This window comes from Lonchura striata, chromosome 36 (assembly GCF_050655825.1).
Source record: "Lonchura striata isolate lonStrDom1 chromosome 36, ASM5065582v1, whole genome shotgun sequence".
Taxonomy (NCBI): domain Eukaryota; kingdom Metazoa; phylum Chordata; class Aves; order Passeriformes; family Estrildidae; genus Lonchura; species Lonchura striata.
Genome location: NC_140738.1, coordinates 12,495,324 through 12,501,323, shown reverse-complemented (window position 1 = coordinate 12,501,323; position 6,000 = coordinate 12,495,324).

Sequence of the window (6,000 nt, the reverse complement as noted above, 5' to 3'; positions counted from 1 at the left end):
GGAAAGCTCCGGGTCGGACAGGAACGAGCGCGCTGTGCAGGGGCTCCTCACAGCACCGCTCTGTCCCGTCCTGTCCCTTCGCCTGCTCTGAGCACTGTGGCGTGCTCTTGCCACTTCCAGCTCCTATGTCAGCATGTGTCACAAAGGGCCCTTGGACGCCGGGCTCCATTCCATGCCGCATGTGTCACAAAGGGCCCTTGGACACCGGGCTCCATTCCATGCTGCATGTGTCACAAAGGGCCCTTGCACGCACTGCCCCCTGCGCTGGGGCTGCCCCCTGCCCACCCAAAGTGGCCCAGGTTGGAAGGAATCCCTGGCCTCAAGTGTCTGAGACAGCCCAACAGGATCTTTAGGAATGGCTCAGCCCATCAGCAAACGCTGCCCTGCTCTGCGGGCTCAGGGCAGCAGAAGGAGCCCCCAGGGCTGCCGACGCAGCCGCGCTGGGAAGGGCACAGGGCCTTCCACAGAAGCTGGCACGGCTTCCTCAGGACACGTCCTGGCTTGTGGCCATCCCAAACCCCTGGGTGTGACATGGACAAGGAACTGTGGGCCAGGGCAGGAATGCTGCTCTGAGCCCTGGGGCCCGGGGAGCACTGACACCAGCAGGTGAGGCAGAGTCCCTGCCCAAGCAGACCTGCCACCCCCGAAGCCCTGGCAGGGCTGGTGCCATCTCCTGCCCCAGAGACCTGTGCCCCTGGGGGGCTTCTGTGCCAGAGGGAGCCAAAGCCCAGGGGCACTGGGGACTGTGCTCCTGCCTGCAGGGGCTGTTGGCAGGAACACCTGGAGCAACTGCTGGCAACAATGAGTAGATGGCAAAATGGTTAACCCTGCCCCGGGATAGAGATCTAAATGGCCATTAGAGTACAGCTCTCCCCTCTTGTTCCCTGCAGCAGAATCAGGACCATGAACAAAAGCAGTCACAGATATTCTTTCTGGGCCCTATAAGCAAAGCTGTGCCAAACCACAGATGCTGCCTTCAAACAGACTCAAATTCCAGCCTAGACCTCTCACCTCCCGGACAACTCATTCTCCAACACACCTTCAACACCAACAGTTTGCAAACACCACACAGAAGCCCTCAACATCCCGCCAGGACCCTCAGCTGTCCCTGTTCCTGTCCCTGTCCCTGTCCCGGTCCCTGTCCCTGTCCCGGTCCCTGTCCCTGTCCCTGTCCTTGTCCCTGTCCCTGTCCTTGTCCCTGTCCCACCCTCCCACAGATGCCCTGGTTCCCTGATATGCCATGGGATGGCACTCAGGAGGATCTGCTCCAAGGCCTTCCCCGGCAGCAAGCTCAGGCTGCCAGGCCTATGGATCCTGGATCATCCTTCCCACTGAGCCTTCCATTGGCACGGCTCTTCCATTGGCACATCTGCGCTCAGCTGGGACTACTCCGCTCACCCAGGGCTCCTGGTAAAGGATGGAGAGCAGCCTGGAAAGCTCTTTCTCCAGCTCCCTCTGTGCTCTTGGGGAAGGTAGAACCTTCCACAGGAAAGCAACTGCTGCCACAAGGAGTGGGTGGCATCAGGCACCTCTGGGGAAGCCCCTCAGGAATGCTGTATCCTGAGGGAACACTGTTGGCCTTGACCTGTTGGAACCTGCAAAAGCTTCAAATCAGCTGCCTCAGCTTCCAGGGCCTCTCTTGGCCAGCATCCGGACGTGGATGCAGGACGGCTGCCAGGTACTGCTGGGACCCAGCGGGACAGGACTGGCTGTCTCATGCCCACGCAGCAGCCCTGACACAGCCAGGGCCATCCCGAGAGCAGACAGACGCTCACAGGCCAGCAGAGAGGAGCGAGGAGCCCTGGGCTCCTCTCAGGGTATCTCAGCTGGGCTCGCTCCACAACACGCCCCCATTGGAAGGCCTGCTGATGCCCAGCTGCCAGAAATGCCTACCTTGTGCTCTCCAAGATGCACAGGGAGAGCCAGTGAGCAGGGCACTTGGGAGGCAAACCTTCCAAGCCTTTTCTGAGGCCTGGCACACACCAAGATCAGCCAAGACTCTCCACCACACTGCCTGGCCAAAGGGGGACACTTGGATCTGCTTCACTGGGAGCTCTCTGGGAAGCACTTTACTTGAGAAGCAAGCCCCTGTCCTCCAAAGGCATTTCCCCAAATGTGCAGCTTTTCTGCTCAACACCAACACACCCTTAAGAAACGCTGGCAAGGCTGAAGGCCTTCATGTCCTTTCAGGACAGGCACTCCAGCTGTAGCTCCTATTCCCCCAAGTGCGTTTCCAGGTGGAGGTTCAGAGGTGCAGCCCCAGGCCCTCTACAAACACAAGCTGCTCACTGCCTCTTCACCTGCCCCAACTCCTGCCTGCACTCACGGCACCCAAACCAGGCTGTTCCCGACGAGACCTGTCTTGGTTTGAAAAGACAGGAGTCTGTGAAGGAAGGCAGAAGCCTCCCATGAAATTGAAAAGGTAAACCTCCTTGCTACCGAATTACCACAATTTCAAAATTAAAAGGCTCTCAGGCAAAGATATGGGAATGGGATTAACAATTCTTTACTAGGAAAAAAACTACAAAAAAAAAAATTTGTACAAACAAAACTACTAATAGAGTCAGAAACCTGACACGCTGAGGAGTCAGGGTACTGGTAATAGTCCAGTTAAATGATGGCTGCTCCTCCTAGAGTGACAGATGAAATGCTGCTGGAGCGGAGATCTGCAGAAGGGTTTAGTTTTCTCTGAGGTCTGGTGCTGGAGTGGATGGGCCTGGTCTTCCTCTGGGAATCCAGCAGGGAAGAAGCTGCTCCTCTGGGAATCCAGCAAAGAGGCTGTTGTGATGGCCAAAAAAATTGTATGCATGTAGGGAGCCTTGGCTCCTCCCTCTGGGTGGAGCATCTCACAATGGGATGATGTAACTTTACCAGTCATGCAGTGAGTCATTCAATGGTCCATAAACAGAAGATATCTCCCCCGAGGGAGACATTGTTCTCTGAAGAGATAAGAAAACTGCCAAACCTCCAACAGATGGCAATAGAATACATGCTTATCTTGCAAATCAGGACATTATCCACCCCTTATTCTATTTCCATCTGCATCACAATGAAATCTTACACCCAGTTCTCACTTAAGACCAGGTTTCTCTGTGGTACACAACCAGTTTCCCCATCTTTCTGCATTACCCACCAAGTGTAACCAGGTCCTTGAGAAAAAACAATCCCACGGATGGGTTTGTCTTTGCCTGTGGTGGGATTAATCCAAACAGTTTTCCCTAAAATACCTTTCATATGTACTACAGGGACCTTATCTCCATCTACTGTGTATAAGGGTTCTGACTGGGCAGGACCAGCTCGATTGATGGACCCTTGGGTGTTGACTATCCAGGTTGCTTTTGCCAGGTTAATTTCCCAGTTTCTAAATGTTCCCCCACCAAGTGCCTTTAGGGTAGTCTTAAGGAGTCCGTTGCACCGTTCAACTTTGCTGGCAGCTGGAGCATGATAGGGAATATGATATATCCATTCGATACCATGTTCTCTGGCCCAGGTGTTGATAAGGCTGTTCTTGAAATGGGTGCCATTGTCAGACTCAATTCTCTCAGGTGTGCCGCGTCTCCACAGGACTTGCTTTTCTATGCCTAAGATGGTGTTCCGGGCAGTGGCATGAGGTACAGGGAAAGTCTCCAGCCATCCAGTGGTGGCTTCTACCATGGTCAGCACGTAGCGCTTGCCTTGGTGTGTCTGGGGCAGTGTGATGTAGTCAATCTGCCAGACCTTCCCATAGCTGTACTTGGACCACCGCCCACCATACCAGAGGGGCTTTACCTGCTTCGCCTGTTTGATGGCAGCACAGTTCTCACAGTCATGGATATCCTGAGAAATATTGTCCATGGTTAGATCCACCCCTTGGTCTCGTGACCACTTGTAGGTGGCATCTCTGCCCTGATGGCCTGAGGCATCATGAGCGCATCGAGTCAGGAACAACTCCCCCTTATGGTGCCAATCTAAGTCTATCTTTGACACCTCTATTCCTGCTGCCTGATCTACCTGCTCGTTGTTTCGGTGCTCCTCATTAGCCCGACTTTTGGGGACATGGGCATCTACATGACGGACTTTCACCGTCAGCTTTTCCACCTGAGAGGCAATGTCTTTCCATATATCAGCAGCCCAGATTGGCTTTCCTCTACGTTGCCAGTTGGCCTTCCTCCACCTTCCCAGCCAGCCCCACAGAGCATTGGCTACCATCCATGAATCAGTATAAAGGTAGAGCTTTGGCCACTTCTCCCTTTCAGCAATATCCAGAGCCAGCTGAACGGCCTTGAGTTCAGCGAGTTGGCTTGATCCACCTTCTCCTCCGGTAGCTTGTGCAACTTGGCGTGTGGGGCTCCATACGGCTGCTTTCCACTTCCAGTTCATCCCTACAGTGTGACAGGAGCCGTCAGTGAAAAGAGCGTAGCAGGTCTCCTCTGCTGGTAGTTGGTTGTATGGTGGAGCTTCTTCAGCCCTTGCCACTTGTACCTGCTCCTCATCATCAGTGAGACCAAAGTTTTCACCTTCTGGCCAGTTCGTAATTATCTCCAAAATCCCAGGGCGATTCAGGTTTCCAATACGGGCGCGTTGAGTGATGAGGGCAATCCATTTACTCCATGTGGTGTCAGTGGCATGGTGGGTAGAGGGAACCTTTCCTTTGAACATCCACCCCAGCACCGGTAGTCGGGGTGCCAGGAGGAGTTGTGTTTCTGTGCCAATTACCTCCGAGGCAGCTTGAACTCCTTCAAATGCAGCCAAGATTTCCTTCTCTGTGGGAGTGTAGTTGGCTTCAGACCCTCTGTAACTTCGGCTCCAGAATCCCAGTGGTCGGCCTCGAGTCTCCCCAGGCACTTTCTGCCAAAGGCTCCAGGACAACCCATGGTTCCCGGCTGCAGAGTAGAGCACATTCTTGACCTCTGGTCCCGTTCTGACTGGGCCAAGGGCTACAGCATGAGCGATCTCCTGCTTGATCTGGGTGAAGGCTTGTTGCTGCTCAGGGCCCCAGTGGAAATCATTCTTCTTTCGGGTAACCAGATAAAGAGGGCTCACAATCTGGCTATACTCAGGAATGTGCATTCTCCAGAAACCAATGGCACCTAGGAAAGCTTGTGTTTCCTTTTTGCTGGTTGGTGGGGACATAGCCCTGATCTTGTTGATGACCTCAGTGGGAATCTGGCGCCGTCCATCTTGCCATTTCACTCCCAGGAACTGGATCTCTCGGGCAGGTCCCTTGACTTTGCTCTTCTTGATGGCAAAGCCAGCTTCTAGTAGTATCTGGATGATCCTCTCACCTTTCTCAAACACTTCTGCCGCTGTGCTCCCCCACACAATGATGTCATCAATGTATTGCAGGTGTTCTGGAGCCTCACCCTTTTCCAGTGCAGTCTGGATCAGTCCATGGCAGATGGTGGGGCTGTGTTTCCACCCCTGGGGCAGTCGGTTCCAGGTGTACTGCACGCCCCTCCAGGTGAAAGAGAACTGAGGCATGCATTCTGCTGCCAGAGGAATGGAGAAAAACGCATTAGCAATATCAATGGTGGCATACCACTTTGCTGCCTTGGACTCCAGCTCGTACTGGAGTTCCAGCATATCCGGTACAGCAGCAATCAGTGGCGGAGTCACTTCATTTAAGCCACGATAGTCCACAGTCAATCTCCATTCTTGGTCAGATTTGCGCACAGGCCAGATGGGGCTGTTGAAGGGTGAGTGGGTTTTGCTGACCACCCCTTGGCTCTCCAGCTCCCGAATCATTCTGTGGATGGGGATCACGGCATCTCGATCCGTCCGATACTGCCGGCGGTGCACTGTCGAGGTCGCAATTGGCACGCGTTGTTCTTCCACCCTTAGGAGTCCTACTGCAGAGGGGTTTCCTGACAGTCCAGGCAAGGCGTTCAATTGCTTAATGTCTTCTGCCTCTACAGCGGCTATTCCAAAAGCCCACCTGAGTCCCTTTGGGTCTTTGTAATAGCCGTTCCGGAGGAAGTCTATGCCTAGGATACACGGAGCATCTGGGCCAGTCACTATAGG